At 41.3% G+C, this 21078-nt stretch overlaps 2 long non-coding RNA genes across 3 annotated transcripts in view; one reads left to right on the forward strand and one right to left on the reverse strand.

Moving 5' to 3' along the window:
- The first annotated feature begins 6087 nt into the window (after positions 1-6087).
- LOC309713988 overlaps positions 6088-21078 on the forward strand; it is a 36290-nt gene continuing 21299 nt past the window's right edge. The window contains exons 1-2 of one of the 2 annotated variants that reach the window (XR_014278774.1): positions 6088-7712; positions 7836-7938. This is a non-coding gene — a long non-coding RNA (uncharacterized lncRNA). The remainder of the gene's footprint in view (positions 7713-7835; positions 7939-21078) is intronic. The other variant, XR_014278775.1, reaches the window with a different exon arrangement.
- Positions 8433-10371, reverse strand: LOC309713989. The gene is made up of 3 exons (XR_014278776.1): positions 10153-10371; positions 9605-9806; positions 8433-9357 (listed from the first exon to the last, which is right to left on the reverse strand). It is a non-coding gene; the product is annotated as an uncharacterized lncRNA (long non-coding RNA).

Genomic DNA, 21078 nt, shown 5'->3' on the forward strand with positions numbered 1-21078 from the left:
GGTCACAAAATAAACTTTTAAGATATTTTGAGGTGAGAATGTAGCTGTGTAAACTTCAAATATCTGCTCAGTTTATCAAGACATCGCATATTTGCAAAAGTGCTCTGATGTTTTCGGAGACGTCTGTTGCCCACCAGCTCGATAGCTATCTGGGGCGAGAACAACGAACTCCCAACGGCATATCATTTTCAAACCCCCCGCGGCCTTTTCCTACCCAGGTTACACATGATATATAAGTCACTTAGATGATTTGAAAATTATATTGTTTGGCTTTTTTCAGTATTTTATTTGTTTGTGAGCAGTGTTGGTCAAGTTACTTGAAAAAAGTAATCAGTAACTAATTACTGATTACTTCCCCCAAAAGTAATCCCATTACTTTACTGATTACTTATTTTCAAAAGTAATTAATTACTTAGTTACTTTTTAAAAACACGATTTACAACCTGAATAGGTGATAAAGCGATAGATCTTTCAGCCCAATTCTACTTTTTCTACATAATCCATCATACAAAATGTAATCAAATGGAAAGGTCCCCTTTTAAAACTTGTTTTATTAGTTTTAATCTTTTAACTTTATGCATCAAGCAAAAATTTAATTATATGCAACATTCTCTGACTTGAATAAATTAGTTTAACATTTAAACCTATTTTCTGCACATTCCAGCACATAATTTTTTTTTGTGTGTTTACACTCAGTCTTTCAAATAGATGGAAGTAAAACACAGCAGAAAATAAATAAAAATCAAAGACTAGCGGTCCTTTTGCTCTATTTTCACCTGTAAAGCAGGAATAGGGTAGGCGGAGGTTTACCCTGGTGCAGGTGTGCCGCAGCGGTCAGTGGAAGAATCCACGAGTTTCTCTGTGAGTTTCCCATTACGTCGTAGCGCACTCGGTGCTTGCTCGGAAGTTTAGGGGTTTTTTTCGCTGTAAAAAGAAGTTTTCTTCCCACGCACTACTGACGCTAATGTTTTTGTCACTTTTTATGGAATCAAACTCAAAATAAGGTCAGTACTTCCACGCTTTAAATGCTGCACGCTCATACTCTCTCCCGCACTCGATATATTATCCATTGTTGATCTGCACACAGCTGTTGTCACGAACGTCGCACTTGCTTACGTCACTGTCATGAGACATTCTCGCAAAAAACTCACGGTTTTAGTAATGCAGTAACGCAGCGTTCCTACGGGAAAGTAACGGTAATCTAATTACCGTTTTTGCAATAGTAATCCCTTACATTACTCGTTACTTGAAAAAAGTAATCGGATTACAGTAACGCGTTACGCGTTACTGCCCATCTCTGATTGTGAGTAAATCAGTTTGGCTGAGATTACAGCTGAATAAACGTCAAACGGAAAACTGAATAAAAACTGAAGGCTAGACTATCCAATTTCACGGCCGCTCACTTCTGGCCTATCTGGCCTTTGTCCACATAGACCGCGAAGGCCGGGTCCTCAGGAGGATGCAGCCTATGAATTTGGACACCCCTTTAGAATTGCCACTTAATCTAACCCAGCTGACTGTGGCAGGAAGCTGGAGTACTCAGCAAGAACCCATGAAGACACAGGGAGAACATGCAAGAAGAAACCAGGACTTTCTTGCTGTGAGGACAACAGTGCTAACCACCACATCACCGTAGTTCCCCTAGGATAATAATCCTAGGGGATTAAATAATAATTATTATTTATTAATAATAATAATAATAATAATAATAATAATAATAATAATAATAATTAAATAATCCTTTTGAGCTGCAGACGTGTATTTTATTCTGTTTGAATGATTAGCTTTCATAAATAGACAAAGTGGGTGGTGTGATCTATGCTTTTTTGTGAACATGAGCAAAACACATGTTACTTTCAGAAGGAAAAAGAGAAACAGATTTTTGGGAAAAGGTCTAATCAGTGCATTTGGCAATTATTATACAATATCAGATAATAAGCTTGGCTGGAGTTGCTGGGGTATAACTCCAACAAAGAGTGGGATGCTAATGTTTTGGAACAGTCAATTACAAGACAGTAACTCAAGTGGGTTACATTTGTAAAGTCTGGAAAATTATCCAACAAAGTCAAGTATGTAGTTAAGTTTGCAACATAGCGGCTATCATCAGATATAATGTGTTATTGAAGAACTACATACTTCTCATTTTAACACTAAGTAAGAGCAAACTGATGATTTTGGGAATGTCCTGCTCAAAGTCGGGATTTTAATCCAATTACAATGTATGGAATAATGTAACGTCTGCAGGAGAAATCTTTCAATAGGAGAATAATTACTTTAGCAAACTAGTACAGTAGAATAGTAGCTACATTATTAATATTGTTGGATAAATATGGATGATTCTAGGTTTTTATAGGATCTTTCAATGATTGACAGAAATATCAGGTGTGTTCTCATCCAGATGCACTGGAAAAATCCTTTATGCGATGTGCTTATGATTATAGCATCAAAGAGTCGAAAACAATCATCCAGCAAATTTGAGCGCCTTCAACATTTTCATTTGGGTTTTCTTGTTTAACACCCCCATTTCCCCCCAGTCAAGCTATTTCTGTGTTGACACTCAGCTGTGGAGAAGTTGAGCGCCCAGCAAAGTCAGTGACCAGGTTATATTTGGGTCAGTCCAGTGCTCTGGCACAGAGGTGTGACATACCCACATTGTACCAGAACTGGCACGCTGCTGTGAGCGCCTCAGCTGCACTCTGCTACCTCGATTTACAGCCCACGTCTGAAGTGCGATTCACCCGCATGGAAAATCACTTCCCCTACAAACCCCCTCCTTCCTGCTCTCTCTGTCTGTCAGTTAGTGTGTTGACATGGCCCACAGAGTCACCTGAAGGGAAAAAACTGAATCTCCTGAGTCACTGCTCCAGTTCTTTTTCCAGACGTATGACGATGTGCCAAGACATCAGCGGTTGGCATTTCTCCCATTGCTCGCTCCACCTGTCTTACATGCTGGAAGATAAATGCCATCCGAAGGGTATGATCATCAAAGTGGTCATTGGCTAAATGCTACTCTTCCCTCAGTGTTGTGGGGAAGCTTTACTTATGAATGTACTGAAAACCTGCCTCATACTTTAAGGGAATAAATCATTAAGGTGCTCACGGTGAAGCCCAAATCTCCTGATTCCTGAGTATTGTGCGAGAGCATGATCGGATCTAATTGAAAATGGAAATGAAGAGGAAAAAGTTGGGGAGGTAAGCACTGATGCTTCCCTGAGGACAGTGATCCACAAGGCAGCAGCCTTGGTTACATAACTGTTTTCCCTCCGTTCCCTTGGCAAGGAAAAGAAAATACACATGCACATTCACACACACACAAACGCCAACCAAAAGCCATTAAGACTAAGGAAATAACAGAGAGTCAGAGGCTGCAGCTACAGCTACCTCAACAGAATAACACTGAGTCAGAGTGTCCCTCAGAGAGCGCTTAGCCTGCAAGTAGCCATTCATTTAAGTTATAATGAACCTGAAACCACACTGGAAAATGTGTCTTTATACATTCTTGTAATGCTTAATAATTCTTGAGGAAAATTGAGGTTGAAAATTGAGTGCTGATAGAAGCAGAGACCGTAATTTAGTGAAATATTTGGACAAGATTTAGATTTAACCTCTTTAGCCCCCTTGAATGATTCACATTTAGTTCATCAAGGCAACACTAACACTGTTAAAGACACCAAGACTTTTAAAGCTGCTGCAATCAATATTTCTATAATAACAATAAAGCATGTGTCATGTGAAAAAGACACTAACGGTGGCAAAACCTGATATCTTGCTGACTGCACTCAGTTTTATGGCACCATAGAACATCTAATTGCACTTTTTCACAGAAAGACAAAGTTAGTTGTGAACTTCATGGCATGTATGCATAGATGTAGACATTGTTGCAGTTACTATTGAGGCTTCGGAAAGCTCTAAAAGCACACTTCTTTTTGTGAGGGGCAGCCAATCAGAAAAATGTTGGACTGTAGGAGGGGCAAGGGCGTCAAAAGAGCTTTTTTAAGAAAGTGGAATCGGTACTGTAATGGAGTCCACCCCTACAATGGAGCCAGACCCCTGGCCCATGGTAAATATCTGAAAGCTGAGTGTATGTATCACTCCTTCAAGTTTTGTTTACTTTGATAATTCAGTATAGCTTCTATTTTTTTCTTATGTTAACATTTGTTTTATCTGACTTCATCTCCAGCTTTTGTAACAAATGATCTCATTGCACCTTCTGTTAAAAAAAAAATCAAAATATTCCTTCCAGGCAATTGATTAATGTTGCATGCTGGATTAGGTAATAAGTTTCCACTGACTTTCCAATGATGGCTTTCATACAGTAGTTATAGTAATACAAACTGTGTGTGTGTCTGTGTGTGTGTGTGCCCTTGGCCAATGGACACTCCCTCTGACTCACAGGTCTAGTCACTGTTTAGCATGTCCTGCTGGGCCACCTCCACCCCCGTGTCCAAGCCCTATCTCCCTTCCACCCACTCACCCTCCAGCCCTTTTCACGTCCTCCCCCTCTTCATCCTCAGATTCATGACTCACACTGCCAGTATCCTGTGACACTCTCAGGATGACCACAAAAGCACCCCTCACCCATCCATCTCACTCTTTCATTCTCTCTCTCTCTCTCTCACACACACACACACACACACACACACACACACACACACACACACACACACACACACACACATGCACTCACAATCTCTGCTCACAGACTTGTGTTGTGTTCATTCCCTGGCTTAGTCAGCCTCAAACCCTGCTGGGAAAGAGAAGCCAGGCAAGCCCCAACAGAATGCTAATGATGTCATTAACCTCTGGACTCAGGGGGTCACGAAAAAACTGATCCTTTCAGGCAAAGATCATGTCACTCTCTCACTTACTCATTACATATTTACCATTAGTCATGCTCACAGGTGGAACACAAAAACTGGCATATGTGAAAACAATGAAGTAATAAACTAAGGAAGTGCTTTATTGCAGCCAACATAATCAGTGCACTGATGGGCACTGAGTCTCTTCTTTGGAGCCTCAGCTACTTACTGAAATGTGTTTTCCAGATCTGAGAGGATTTTCAAGATGTGTTTCTGCTACACAAGATTCAAACGAGTCAAAAGGAAGCTCACATGTATCTAACATGCAAGGCTTTGCACATTACAGCAATGGTGTAAGGCCAACACAATATGTCAACAGCTAAAATATTACCAGTATCTGAAAAATACAAGGTCTCAAACTACCATAAAGAAATACTGCCCTCAAAGCCGAGCATGCTCCCTGCTGGTAAACAGGGTTAAATCTGAAGTAAGGTATATCACCAACGTAGCACTGTGTTTCTGTGCATTACATGAAAAGTAGATTTTCTTATCTTGCTTATTTAAATTTATTTTTTTATTATTTTAGATTAGCGTTTTTCGTATTCTTATTCTATATATATTTTTTTTAATTTTATTGTGCTGCGTATTATTCTACTTTTTGACAATACGTGTTATCTATGGAAGAGGATTAGGGCCACCGGAAAAAACAAAAAAAGAGTGGGCACGTCTTTTTTTCTTCTTTTCCAGAATTCTGAGAAAAAAGTCTGAATTCTAAGAAAAAAACATTTTAAGAAAAAAGTCTGAATTCTGACTTTTCTCTCAGAATTCTAGAAAAGAAGAAAAAAAAGCCTTTTTTTCCCAGTGGCCCTAATCCTCTTCCGTAGTTATATGTTGCGTTTAACTTCATTTCAACTGCTATAACAAATCTATAAAGTATTTGCAACACCCCAAATAAAGATCTCTGTTAAGCTTGTTGATGAAAAACTAGTGCTGTTTAAATGTGCTATAACCTGTAAATAAAATAGACGTTACAGTCAACACAAAAAGGTTCAGAGATTTTTTTATAGTGCATGTTTGAGGTGTATTGTTTTACACACTTCAGGATCCTACATAAAGAACTCAGTATCGATCATAGTAGTATCGATAAAATACCAATATCAGCGCTCGATATTTGAATTGATCTGCCCACCTTTACATAAATAAAGAGCAATGGATAGTGGAGAATTTGTGTATTTCATGCCATAATCTGAGCATAAAATATATTTTTATTAACTTTAATTTGGTGAAAATAGTCTACACGTAGAATTTACTGTCATATTAAAACTCTTGTTTAACTAAAAGCTATTAAAGGATACAATGAGCTCAACTGCCATACTATGGAGTATTTTCTGAGGCATAACAGCTACTTTACAACCATTAAGCGTATCTGGAAAATGTGTGAGATCATTTTTATAAGCTCTTCTGCCCTTCTCCAAAATGAATGCCAAAAAACTACCAGAGGATCGCAGATGAAGCCGATGGGCAGGTGTTTATGTGACACACATGGAAGCGTGACAGTGTTCTGACATGCTTGATCTATAAAAACATCTCCGGGTAAAATCTTTATTTAAGTGTGGGAAAGTGGCATTTTCTATTTTTTATTTATTTTTTTGGACTGTAACCAAAAAAGAATAGGCTTCCGAGTGTGCGTGTACAGATTGGCACCATCTGATGAATATGATAGGTTTTCACATGCTGACTTGGATCTATATCAGCACCTACACCAAACAGTGCACCTACGCATAGATTAACCTTCAGGACAGATTCAGGGCATTTTGGCACTCTGATTTTAGCTGGTAGCTGTCCTGCAGTCCCATTGAGTCCTATCTCTACTGTCTCAGGATATTTATAGAATAATAGCGGTCAGAGGAATAGCTGGGGAAGGGGATTCTTCTGAAATGGTTACCCAGAACAGCTGGCCGGATGTCACACACACTGGGTTATGCACAGGCTCATGCAGACACTGACATACAGAGAAGCAATATTTACACTCCTGGAGTTACACATAAAATAGTAAAAATAGGAAAATGTTACACAAACACACAAGCTCACAGTATGTGAGCACACACACACAGACACAAAGGAACACAGCAGGAGGAAGAGGAAGTGCTTGCCAGGGAGGTGGGAGATGAGTGGGCACTAAGTAAACAACACTTAGCGCAGGAAGTCCCTATAGGAAGTTTTACTCAGAGGAAGGAAGTGTGTTTGGTGTGTGTGTGAGTGCACGGGAAAATATGCGGAGGAGGTGTGGATGTAACACTGTGGGTCCAGCTGACTTTAAAACCACAACACAGTAGAGTAGATTCATTTTCTATACGCGAGCCTGTATCCATATCAGAAGAGCCATATGTCCTTTGCAGGGTGAAAGCAAGTCAAGGGAAACATCTGGTTTCTTTCAGCTCCACTAACTTCACCCAGGTTATATAAATTTAAGCCACTTTGTTAATAAAAGATTTAAATTGTAGTCATTTTCAAATGCGTATCCATATGTGAGGCATTAAATGTGCCGCCGCTTTGAAAAGCTCAATTATATCATGGGCAAGGGCAGAGATAAGCCAAGGTAAGACTGAATACAGCAAGGTGAAAAAGTCTATTATGGAGGAGCCACCTCAATATAGTTTTTATTTCACCTTTCTCCCTTCCTGTCTCGGAGCATGTCGGGCAGTAGAGTTACATCATTTTTTCATTCACTTTTTATTTAAGGCTCTTTAGAAATATATCAAAAGGCAGAGACTTTACCATGGGTCAAACAAAAAGACTATAACATGTTTTTAAAGTAGAAACTACCAAGTGATGACTCAGCTGTCGCTTTTAATTTTCCAAACCTAAAGAACTTATAAGCTATCCAAACAGTGTCTTCATACTTTTTATCTGGTAGTTAATGATTCTAAACGCAACGCTACATATTAATGGATATTTTTACAACACCCATTAATATGTATATATTATTATATTTGAACTTGTGTCCATCCATTCTCTTTCGTTTATCCTTATTAGGGTCGGCGGGAGCTGGAGCCTGTCAAGCTACCATAGGGCGAGAGGTGGGCTACACTCTAGACATGTCGCCAACCTGACGTAGGGTCAATATTTTTAAACTTTAGTAAGTTTATTGTTGTGTGGTCAAATAATTATTTCTAATTGCTTTGCCTGTATTAACAGTGTAACACCATCCATTAGCCTACTTTAGCCTATTTAGCTTTAACTTAAATAGGCTAAAGTAAATAAGCTAGCTAATTTTATCTAATCATTTTGCTTTTACGTACTGTTTTAGTGTATTCTGTGTTTTTCAACCATTGATTGAAGGGGTCTTTTAACCGGTTAAGCTAACTATTTCAGTAGTATACCATATAGCTAAAAGCTAAAAACTGTAAGCTAGCTATTTCAGTAGTATACCATATAGCTAAAAGCTAAAAACTGTAAGCTAGCTATTTCAATCGCTACATTTAGGTATTTTTACAACATCAACTGAAAAGCAGATATAAGTGCAGTTGAATGTAAGTATCCCTTGATTAAATTAACAAATCAACGTTTACAGTGATTAACCATTTACCTAATACTTTTTAAACAAGCCATTTTTTGAAAGCCGAGTCCTTTTACTGTTTAGAATTAACCATTTAGAGCTTTATTTATTTATTTATAATACATTTTAGCTACAAGTTTAACCCTTTTAGCTTTTTTCTTGCCACAGTGACTAGTTTAAGTGATATTTTGGGCTGTAAAGGTGTGTATCCTGTGTAAGAGAAATTACACAAAAAGTGTGTTTTTGAAGTTAATTTTCACCTTAAAGATAGTTTTTAATGCTTACATTTTTTTTTACCTCTTCTTTTTAATTTAGCTAAGCTTTTCTACAGCATCCATGCAATCCCTGGTAACTCTACACTGCTGTAGTATGTGTGTATTTCTTATTGTCAGGCAGCATCACTCTCCATGCTTCCTCTCCACTCCTCCTCTCTCCTCTCCATCTTCCACTGAAGTGAGATATTGTATTTCAGGCAGGCCATTTCTCACTGTCAGTAATGCACATCAAATCCCACAAGTAGGAGGGCTAAGATGTTTGATCGCCTATAATGCCTTTACCTACACTAAAGGCTTAAGAGAGGAAATCACATTCAAAGTTGCTGCACACCACACATCTGGGTCTCTGCTGGCTTTCAGCTGCGGGTGGAAATCTTGTGGTTCGTACGGCCTCAAATAGAATCCAGAGCCTCCTAATCCATCTTGAGCTCATTTACACACAAGTGGCGAGTTTTGACTAATATTTTCCTTGATATTTTGCCACAACAGAATAAGAAATAGCTTAAAGAGGTCCAGTCTGGGTCTGGTCGGGGGTTATTTTGAGATTCTGACTGCATGTGTGTCTCAGGACCAATTGTGGTATGATTGGGTGGTAATTTTGGTACGGTGATTTCTTTTCCGTGGTGTAAAAGCTGAAGAATGTGCTGCGGTGACATGAGCGGTAGTTTCCGACTCTTCTGCATCCTCCTGCTCGAGCGTATCCTCGGATGACCTCGTATGCCTGCTGAAGACATATCTGCACTCAGTGGAAACTTTTCAAAATTAATTCATTGTTTTTTAAATCTTAGAGCATTCTTTTCAAGAAAAAACAACTACAGCATTTATTTACAACACTAAACACACAAATACGCTTAGATGTACTCTAGACAGAGGCTATAATAGCAATCTTGCCTTACACTGTTACAAACAGCTCGTCTGACCTTCTGACTGAATGCTGCTTTGGGGAAAAATAACACACAACATTTTCTTACTTCCTTCCAACTAGCAGACGCTCGTGTCTTCCACGCAGTGCTGCCAGCTGTACAGTTTCTCCTTCACGCCTCCTGAGCTCCTTTCCCATCTTCAAAGCCCCCGTCATGACACCCGAGCCCAGCTGGAGCGCACTAGATGGCACTGTTTACAACAGCACGGAGCAGCAGAGCAAACACGCCGTCTCCCAATCCTTTCACTAATCTAATAAATTAGATTGCGCATTATACAGTTTGTAATTACACAACCACAATAAACACAGTTAACAATGCACATCAGCTCCAATTTCCACAGCTGTTAGAGCATTAGATTGGCAAAGATATGAAACAAGATATCAGATATGGCAATCAATGTGAAACAAGGGGATGATAAGATCAGTCACTATTTTTTTTCCTCTTTAATGGCTCATAATGTCATTAAATCTGACTGCCATTATTTGCAAATACATTTAGCTGGTCCACAGGGGCCGTTTAATGAAAAGTGCAGTCTTATCACGCGATGCTGATAGCATTTGTATAAGCTGGATATTACACAGCTTTGGTGCATCTACCTGCTTTACCGTTGCACGCTGCCTCTCTCTCGGTTTATCGCGTCCTCACTTTTCCCGCGCTTGTTTGTCTGCAACTTTCTGTCTGTCTGTTTATCTGCCTCCTCATATTCCTGGATCTCTTTTGTGTCTAGGCTTGTGGGCAGGTTTCTGACAGGGGTTGCTCTGGTTGAGCCTTCCTCAGGCATCAAAAGGCAAAGAGAGAGACAGGCTCTGTCACATTATGCGGGCCCTCCTCTCCTGGCTTTGATTGAGAGTAGTGATCCAAAACTGATGCGGAGAGGAGCCGGCGCTCACCTCTTGTCAACGGTGGATGTTCTCCACAGGCAGACAGGCGAGCGGCAATGACAACGTTGGATACGCTCCGTGGGCTCTGACAACCCCCTTCACACTTTGACACACTTGGTGATATCTCACTCACTGCCATTGTCTTAAAGAGATATCGGGGAGATACGTGTTAAATTTCGGCTGCATATAGATTCTTTACTTTCACTCTGGGACTGGATCTAAAAAAAAAACAACCCCTTTTTAAAAAAAATCAAATAATGTTTCTTCGTAGTATAAAAACTCTCATGTGCAGCTTTTTTCCTTGTGGGATAAAAAGCAATCACAACTTCAATATCCTCTAATATCCATCTGTGCGTAGTTACATAACTATTTATTTGATTCCGCTGCTGACATCTGTGGCATTTTATCAGTAAAATGAGTCAGAATCTAATCAAGGCCATCTCTGTGTGATGCAGAAAGGGGCTTACTTTTATTCCACTCTGTAGAAATTTCACTTTACAATGGAGTTCACCAAATGTCAAATAAAAGTCGGGGCATGTGTAACTACGGTTCTCCAATTAAACGCGTTCTGTTGCTCAATTCTGTGGGTTGAAAGAGAAGTGTGCAATCTCCGCGGCCAAGGTTGAAAAGTGGAAATAGCAGAAATTGTTGTAACGAGATTTTTGTGACTTCAAAAGGCTCAAATTTTTGGTGACTTCTCAGAGCCTCAGGACAGGCACACGCGCACACACAGACACACATAGACTGGTGTTTTACCCTAACGTGACGGCTTTCATTTCTTTTTTTTGACATCACATTTAAGTGACCCCCCCTCCCCCCTCCATGCCCACCCCAAGCCGATACAATTTGCGTGTGTTTATCTTGCAGAGACTCATTTTATAGCTACTCCACCACGCAACATGAACCCCAGCACCACATATTCATAAAGCAGCCATCTGCGTGAAGTGTGCATTATTTAAGGAGGCATTGTCAGGCAATGTGGCTGCAAGGTGTCATTACCATGTGTCAGACTCCCCCATCGCGCTGCCACGGCAGGCTGATGGTTAAAGGAGTGGACTCTGTGAGATGTCCCCGCGTAGCTGCCTTCAGATCTCAAGCAAAGTCGGAGCTTGAGACTTTTCCAGCACCAAAGTTGACATTTCATATTAAAAGATCCTCGTTTTAACAAAAGTTTTCTCTGCAGCTTCTGTCTTGCAGTCCTTGTGGTTTCTCCATCTGTGGCCCCTGCATGGCTGTACTGCAAGTGCTTTTGTCTGCACTTTTCTTTCTGATGATTCTTAACTATAGCACATGTTGAGATCATTAATTTCAAACCCTGCCAAAACCACTTCCCACACATGCATGGCATTCATTCCTCCCGTCTCTCTCTCTCTCTCCCTTTCCCCTTCTCCTGCGTACACGCTCTAGCTTCACAGCGACACAGAGAGCAGCAGTAATCCTGTTCCCTTTTCAGTGAATCAAAATCACCATGTGGCTTTGTTACACTAGACGCGCAAGCTAAAGCTGGGAGCCGGATTCCTATTGCCTTATACCATAAAAAAAGAAGAAGAAGAAGGAAAAAAATGTGTTGCTCGCACAGGTTTGTGAACAGAAAAGAAAGAAAAGAGGAGAAGAAGGGGTGAGGATTTATGCAGGCAGCACTGGCAGAATTCCCTCACACCTCCCTTGTTTCGCCTAACATCGCAAACCTGCACCGTTTCAAAGCAGTGGCAGATATGAAATATTCAGCAGTGGTATTACTATTACAACACGCGGTGGAGGGGAGAAAAAAACTCTGCATGCTCTCCCTGCACACTTTTAATTTTGAACACTTGATGATTATTGGTTCAAATAGGACTCGCACTCCACAGCAGGAGCGGCTGCCTGTGGTACCGAGGCTGCATTTTTAACGAGTTACCCCCCCTTAAAAAAAAAAAAAAAGAAATCTCATGAGTGGGGGGCAGAATGAAAGAGAGAAATAAGGAGAGAGAAAGAGACACTGAGAGGGAAAGTAAGAGCAATCGGCTGGAGAATGTGTGTGTGTGTGTGTGTGTGTGTGTGTGTGTGTGTGTGTGTGTGTGTGTGTGTGTGTGTGTGTGTGTGTGTGTTGCAGACAGCTCTCTGGCATTGCAAATGCTCGCTGGTCCTGAGCAGAGCTGAGCTGGAAGCCTGCTCAAAGCCCTTCACCTTCACAGCCGGGCTGGCACGACGCATTGAGCATGGCTGGCATAGCCCGATGTTTATCACACAAAGGCACGATCAAAGAGCGCTGGTATCTGGCTGCACCACTTTCATCTGGGTTCCCACAGCTGACAGTAGCATCCGTGGGGGCTCTCCTCTTCTTCTCCTCCTTTAATGGTCTCTCTCTCTCTTTCCCCTACCTCGCTATTCTCTCTCCCTTGCTCTCTTACACATTTATCACTGCAGAGAGGGAAACTTTATTGAAATTCCATAGCCAAAGAAAATTCTCTCCTGATCAATGATGGCTTTAGAGAGGAAGCCTGGGAGACGGGTGTTCCTTAGCTCTTTGCTCACAAACTTTCCCTTCAATGTTTTTTTTTTGTCCCGTTCTCTGTAAGCCAATAAGCTTGCATTGTTCACATTCACTCATTGTTTTCTGCCAAACCATCAGAAAAGCAAACTGTATCTTCAAAGACGTTCCCATGACACGCACGGTGCTGCTTCACCACATGGTGAATGAATTTCATGGGGGGTTGCGGCGGTGGTGGGTGGTGTTTGGGGGCTTGCACATGATGCTTGACAGTTCCAGCAAGAAGTTTGACAACTGGTATTCACTCTCTGTGCAGTTAAGGCAATAACAGAAAAAAGGAGTGGAGATTTGAGCTTGGCTTCACATTCAGAAGGTTAGCTGTGGTCGGCATGTTGTGCTTATCATTCTCTAACCGTAACACTTGGCTTTATGAATCAGACATGCTCCTGGAAGAACAGCTCTTTCCAATATCTGATACAGACATTAGGTATTCCCTGCATATCTCGCTTCCTCCACAGGAAAAACGTTAGAAAGCCCAAATAAATGGCTTCAGCGGTCATGTCAAACTGCCTCGACCGCCATGAAAAACGGTTACTCTTCATCGGACGCCGGCAACCCCTGCGCGACTGTCAGGAAATGCATCGTGTTCCTTTTTTTTTTCTTCCCCAGAGTATGTGTGTAATGTGTGGCTCCTGTTGTTGCGATCAATCCCAATTTAACAGACACCGACTGAAAGTCAACCTTCGGGGAGCCATGAAAGCTGACAGGTGAGAACTCACTGCCGTCTCCCCGACTCACATCAAAGACACGGCAACAGTGGCGGCTTCAGTGGAAGACGAGCACTTTTAGAAAGAACAAAGAGACTTGGAGAGAGGAGAGCAGGACTCGTCTACTAGACGAGAGATGGCCGAGAGGCTGAATAGCAAAGGGGCATGAATACTAAAAGAGGATTCGTTTGACCTCATGCAGATTTTGGAGAATTCAGACTGAGTCTAACACATATTCAATACATCGTTGGCTGTATAAGAATAATTTGTTTGACAACGAATTTGGATTCAAGTGGATTTTTTTTCCACCCCATTTTGCTCCAACTCTTTGTAACAACTAAAAACATGTTAGATCTGCACTCCTGCTATTCTTGTGCAGTCTGGGAACTGAGCCAGTCCAAGTGATACTATAATCACGTGTGGTTTTAATTGCCAGGTCTTAGGGAGTGGTAATGCATATGTGAAAAAAAAAAGATCCCCGCATAAGAAAATCGAGTCTTTAACCTTGTTAATGTGCCCGTATGGTGTTTTCTATGAGCTCAAAAGACTAAACAAAGCAGTCATTGTCATGACGTTTTCACCTTGGAACTGCAGTGTTTACCAATCTCAGGCAGAAACACAGATTCGGACCGTAAGGAGACAACCTGTCAGCATGTGGGATTTGGTTAACAAGTCAGAGGTGGTGTTGCAACAGCAGTCTGGCGAGGAAGGAGCGGCTAGCTGGTCCAGTGGGCATGTGGTGTGGAGGTTAGCTGAATAACTCGAAGCCAGTCAGTTAAATCGAACAATAGACCTTTATTGGTTGTTAGCAACATAAGACCATACAAGCCAGGTCTCCACGGCTCTACTCCGTCCATACATACATGTGCAGGGATGGGTAGGCGTCGGTGCCAGCCCGTTACAATGGTGAGGTCTCTCTCGGAACAGACGCACAGGCAGAGCAGCATGTAACTGCTGCCACACTATATCCACACACACTAGGAGACTCCCCCCAACTACTACACTAGTAGGGCAACACCCCCTAGCGGTGCTAAAACACAATAAGGGTTGTTACAGCGTGCAACAAAGTCCATTTCTACTGCTTTTGCTGCTCTGCTCTCTGTTTCACCTTGTGTGTACAGTATTTGGCTGCTCTGCTCTGTGTGTGTCATGAGAACAGACAGACTAGACACTTTAATTTTCACTTGCTGGTTAGATGTAAGCATTAAAAGGTTCAGGTAAAGACTACTGTTGGACTTGTACATGCCACAGCATTAAGCCTGGACCTTGAACAATTACACTTACACAGTACATTTGAATGTGATCCCAAACACCCATATGTGATGAGTTGGGAGCATCACGCACACTCAATGACAAGGATTCTTCACTCTCATCAACATGAAGCAAGAAGTAAAACGCAAGAAATGAAATCAGGTTTATTTATCCAAATAATTAATCACAAAGGAAAATATGCTGAATGTATGTCAAGTGCCGTTGTACATCCATTCCATCCATTCTCTTCCACTTTTCCTGAAGACTATCCCAGCTGTCTTGTAGTTTGGCAGGGTACACCCCGGGCAGGTCACCAGTCTGTCGCAGGGCTAACACATAGACACAGACAACCATTCTAACCTAACCCTAACTGCATGTCGTTGGACTGTGAGAGGAAGCCAGAGCACCTGGAGAGAACCCACACAAACATTGGAAAACATGCAAACTCCACACAGAAAGACCCCGGCCTAATAATGGAATTGAACTCAGGACCTTCTTCTGTGAGGCAACAGTGCTAACCACCATGTTTTTTTAGCACATGCATTAACGTAACCACATCACAGTACCAACTCCAAAGGTCACATTGCGTGCATGCATGAGACTGCAGTGTTTGACACCGTGGTAATAACTGTGACAACCGCAATCAGATTTCCTTTGACAAGCAGCTTTTCACCACAACACACAAACAGTGTGGAAGGAAAATAGTTTAAATGATCTATCTGTGGATGCACTTTTGAGTGGCAACTGCAGTGAGCCATACCCTGCAAATTTAATGTGATCATCCACACAGTAATGAACATCACTCTGTAGTTTGCCATTTGACAACTTTAAATTACAATGAAATAAAATGAGAGGTGGAGGAAACATGAGAGTAAGTCTCTGTTAAGGAGAAAATCTGTGATTTCTTTTTAGGGTTAGTGTGGAAAATATCAGCTGTAACAAAAACAGGATTTGATTTCATTGAAAACACTGACTATCTTAACTATATAATCAAGGTATTAAAACATGATTATTAGGTAGCGTGGAAACAAAAAAGGAGAATTCCAAAAAAATGAACTGGGTCACTTACTGTACAGCTCTCAGCAGGAGTCTTAACCGAACAGTTATTTCCCCCCCCTTCAATAAAACCTCTGGAAAGCTTTGCAATCACGACCCCATTGCACTCACTTTTTATTGTCTACCAGCTGTTGGAAAACTTTACACTCTGAAGGAGAAGAAAGAAATGGAGAAGTCCTCCGAGGACCCATTTGTACAGCTCCAGCAGTTTAAGCTGCCATCTCTGATGCCGTAGCAGGTGTGCGTCCTTTGTGGGCTTCACCTTAATTCAACTTTCAGAACAACAATAATTAATTCTGGAAAGAAAGAAAAAAAAAGTAAAAGAAAAGCACAGATGAGTTCTTTTATTTCGAGGCTTTCTGAGCCTTATATTTCATTTTCCCGTTGAGCAGTTCCCACCCAGAGGTCTTCACACCATCTTGCCGCACAACCTGCCAATACCGTGCAAGTACAGAGCGAGAGCGGATCGATACACTTTCAGGCACCGGCAAAGCTGCGAGTATGTTAGTGAGAACAGAGATGTGAAATTGCTCAATCCGAAATGAGGTCCGTCATGCCGGCAAAACCCTGAAGGATATAATGGAATCCGAGCGCTCCGATTCCACCTTTCTACTAAAAGTCATTACACCAAAGCTAATTAGCAGTGCAATCAAAGCTGAACCAAGCAGAGTTGTTACTCAGCTACCTGCTTATTGCTGATTTGTCTGCATATGCGCCCGAGGCTGATGTGAGATCTTAACTTGGAGCACCTTTAAAGCAAAGAGGAAACGCTGGGGTCGATAGGTAGGTGTCGCGCACTATCGGCCCCCATCTGATTGGCCGTTTTCGCAGCTCCATTTCTATCTCTGGGTCTTGTCCAATCATTAGAGGCCAGTATCTCTGGAGTAGGAAGTAAAGATTGTGGGCCATTTAGATCTCTTACAGATCTACTTAATGCTGCCCATCGATCGTCTCTCCCTTTTAAAAACAAATGGACAACTCTGATGGTCCAAATGGCGCTTTTCCCAATTACAGGCTTGGGTGGCTTTCAATCCTTGTGCAGAAACGCTCCGGCCTTAACGTCAGATAACTGCTTAGTGGCTCAAGTGCGATCCCTTCTTGTTGGCGTTGTATCGAAAACACAGAAATACACACGCTCCCTTGTGATGCTGGGGAAACGAATCATGTATTTTCCGTCTATTCCATTAAGAAAATCTTGTTTTGAGCCATTATGGCTTCGATGTCGCTGTATCAGTATTTAGATCAAAATGAGGATTAATATGCTGCGCGCACACGTCTTTTAATAAAGAGTAATTCGGGCTAAGATGAGAAATATTGAATTTGAGAATATAGGGCGCACACGGGAAAAAACCCCACAAACAATTCTCTCTTGAAGCTGCAGAGCTGACCTCTCCTTCCAGTCAGGTGGGGCTCTAAACACCAGGACACACGCTGTGTTCTACTTAATCTTGGATGAGGAGCAGCGGGAACAGAATCCAAAGAAGGGATGAACAGGGAGCTGGAGGAGAGAGAGAGAAGAGAGCTGCTGTCAACAAGCTCTTATGGTGAACAGATGTGGGGGAACTCCCTCACTACTCCTTAGCCTGGAGCCACACATGCACACACACACCCACACACATATGTATAATGTAACACACACTCGAGAGGAGGAGAAGCAATACAATGGTTTGGAGTAAAATTCCTGGGATGGCTGAGATGGTTGCGGTAGATTTCGCACAGAAAGGCCAAATTTGGAGAAAACCAAATAGGATGTTAAAGTGGATGGTGGTAAACATTCAAACAAGTTCTTATTTATTTATTTGTTTTTTTACGTATCCATTTAACTCTGCGGTTTTGCAAGAATTCCAGTGTCAGTGAGGCCAGAATTTGTTCGAAGAGTGGTCTACATGCTTGATTTATCCTCCTTCCCTGTGCAGGACGGCGTGCCTTATTTGACAGCGAAGCAGACATAAAGCAGCTGCCTCTGCGAGCAGCTTTTAGAAAGAGACGCTATCGGTCAATGGGCCATACTTTAGTCACGCCGCCGAACTCCTGCTCCACCCTGAGCAAGCAAGCAGCATTTACTGTGCATTTATCTTCACACAGAGCTAGTCTTGCGTAATAGTATGGGCCTGCAAAATTCCATCTGTGCTCTGATTTATAGGCTTGTAAGTGAAAGGTAAATTTGGCTGCACAGCGCAGCTATCGAGAACGTCTTTCAAGCGCTGACACTTTTTATTTTCAGGCACCTACCACTTACTCTACATGGCGATGGAAATACTTAGTTTTCCTATCTGTTTACTGTTAATATTATGTCTAATTGTATGCTATTTACATCTACGTTGCTGACTTACTTGAGATAAAGAGTCACTTCAAAGCACCGAGGATATTAACGTTTCCTCTTTCCCTGAGGGCTCCGTATAGTTTGTTTGTACAGTTGTGAATATACTGTTGTTATCAAGTGGAGAGCAAGAACATTCAAGGTGTTTATTGTGATCAAATCTGTCTTCCACATGTTACTGTTATTACATCAATACTTGTGTGATAGGATCGATATTTTGTTCCATTTGTGGTCACTAAATTTTGTTCAATGAATACAATTTTTTGGAAATGAAAAAGTCTGAACTTTGCCACGTCTATTTTATTTATAGCCGACAGCAAATTTACACAAGTGCATTAGAGACGGGCATATTTACATTCCAGCTGTTCAAAACAAACAAACAACTAAAATACATGAAAAGCTGAACAGTTTGTTTTGTTGTATGAACCAGTGATTGTGGAAAGTAAAACTCATCTCATAAATCATGACAAACTGTTCTACCATACCTAGAGGAGGGCTGTGTCATAGCCGTATAATTATTTGTCAGATAATTTTATTAAAAACACTCCTTTAAAACTCAAAGCACAGTCAGTTCAGGTCAGTGAAGGTGAGTCCAAGCCTTCTATTTGCTAGTCTATCAATCAAAGTGTCGACATCTCGACTTAAGCCTTGATAAAATCCAAATACTTGAGTGCTGAAGTTATGGACATGTTGTTTTCATCTTTGCATCTGTCATCATCAGAGCCAGAAGGACATGTGTTTTGGAGACTGCAAAAAATGCAAAACTATGGTGGCTCTGGAGGCAAATTACGTCATCAACTTATCAAAGTCATTAGACGTCATGATCTGAGGATAACATCTGTTTAGAATCGCATATCTAACAGCACTGCCATACTTGCAGTAATGTGGCAAAAACGAGAAGAGCAGCACCAAGCTAATTTAAGCTTTTCTGATCAAATCTGGATGGAGAGAAAAGGCAGTTTTGCCAAACTTCGGCGCTGTCGCTTTAAACCCAGGAAACACTGAGCTAGCGATTCCTGCTGAGCTTTGTTTCACATAATGTGGATTGAAGTGTAACACTGCAGCAAACAGGATGTTTGACACTAATTATTTATTTGCTTACCTGCAATTCCAGATTACGCAGGCTAACCTGCGCTATTGCACCCCCGTTGTTCGACCTTGGCAGAAATCCATGCACGAAATTGGATTACTTGCAGTCGCTGTTTTTTTCTTTTTTTTTAACCCAAGTAGCACTTTCCACTCTTTTGAAGGATAAGTAAACATTTGGTCAACACATGTAACCCAAATATTTTGTTTAACCATTAACCCAATTTCTTTTTTTTTTACTGTACCTTGCAGCTCGCCTATGCTTTTCTTTATTATTTGCTGGTTTCATCATTATTCACTTGACAAACAGCAGCTATTAGTCAAAGAACGCTCTGCAGGCCTGGATTAGCTCTAAAGGCTTTCATTACCCTTCGATTCAACCACCTTGATTACTTTCAATTGGTGTGAACACCTCATTTTCCAGCATAATCTAATTCAATATCATCTCATTTAGCAGCTGATAGAATGAGACCCGAGATAATTTGTTCAGTTTGGTATTGCACTGGGATTAAATGTTTGTCTTACAAAGTAATGATGATGTGCTGAAAATATGAGCCTCCATTAATTTTATGTCTGTGCTCAGACGGGGAATCAGACAGGTCTGCACAGGTTGCATACCAAAGGTGTACTGAAGACAGACGTACCTACTATAATGTGACCTGATATGAGTCAATGACTCATTTCACCTCGGGCAACTTTGCACATTGTGACAAGGGCTCAAAGTATGTAAACAAGTTTTCAGTCTGTGCAAATCTGGCCTATTATCTAAGGACTGCTGAAGATTTGCCTTGTTGACAACTGTTTGTTTCTTGACAGAAAAGCGCACAAAGAAAAATCACTTTGTGGAGGAGGAAAATTCTGATTTGATGTCAGGTTAAATAGCATATGAAGACTTCTTTTTTCTTTCAATTTTCAGCCTTGGAATAACATCTGAATAAATTCTATTCCCATCCTGGTTTAGTTTGACTTCTTGGCTGCCTCTGCTTGACGCTGAAAGAAATAAACAAGGTAACAATGCAAAAAGCAATTCATCATATTCCTTCCAGCACCCAGTCTGACCTTTCGGGCATTTAGAGAAAGTGATTGTCGCCGTGCTCGCTGCAGACAAGAGAGGTGACTATCTGTCAGCGCACTTTAATGTCTTTCATTCTCACGGTGTCCAGACCAGTGGCTGTAGTCAAACTCATGTCCCCAGAGGTCAATCAGTCACCCAGACAGCTGCTCTAAACACCGCTCAGACCTCAGGACAGAAGACTGTGTCTACGAGCTCAGCCAGGTTACCTAACTGATTGCACTGACTTTTAGAAAGAGCCTGAGCAGATCAAAGAGGAGGAGTATTAAGCTTGTGTTTGGAGCTGCAGGAATTTTATCAGTACACAATGAATTTATCCACGTTGGTAAAAAGGCTCTAATTCAGCATCCTTGCTGTGAGACTGGTAACGTGATGGTTTTCTATTCTCAATCTAGATTTGATTTAGTTTTTCAGTATGTTGTTGTGTTTGCTTTTTAGTTGAGCTTCTTCTGTAAGGCTGGTGGAAAAAGGAAAAAAGGAAAATTCTACCATATGCAGATAGCAGATTAAGGATTCTCAGATGTGTGTTATATGTAACTGCTTTCTATAAAAATGGGCCGTGCATGACAATGATACTCCAAACATTACCAGGGTACTTGTGTGAAATCTATGCCTCAGT

This window comes from Aulonocara stuartgranti (assembly GCF_965226115.1).
Source record: "Aulonocara stuartgranti genome assembly, chromosome: 9".
NCBI classification, from domain to species: domain Eukaryota; kingdom Metazoa; phylum Chordata; class Actinopteri; order Cichliformes; family Cichlidae; genus Aulonocara; species Aulonocara stuartgranti.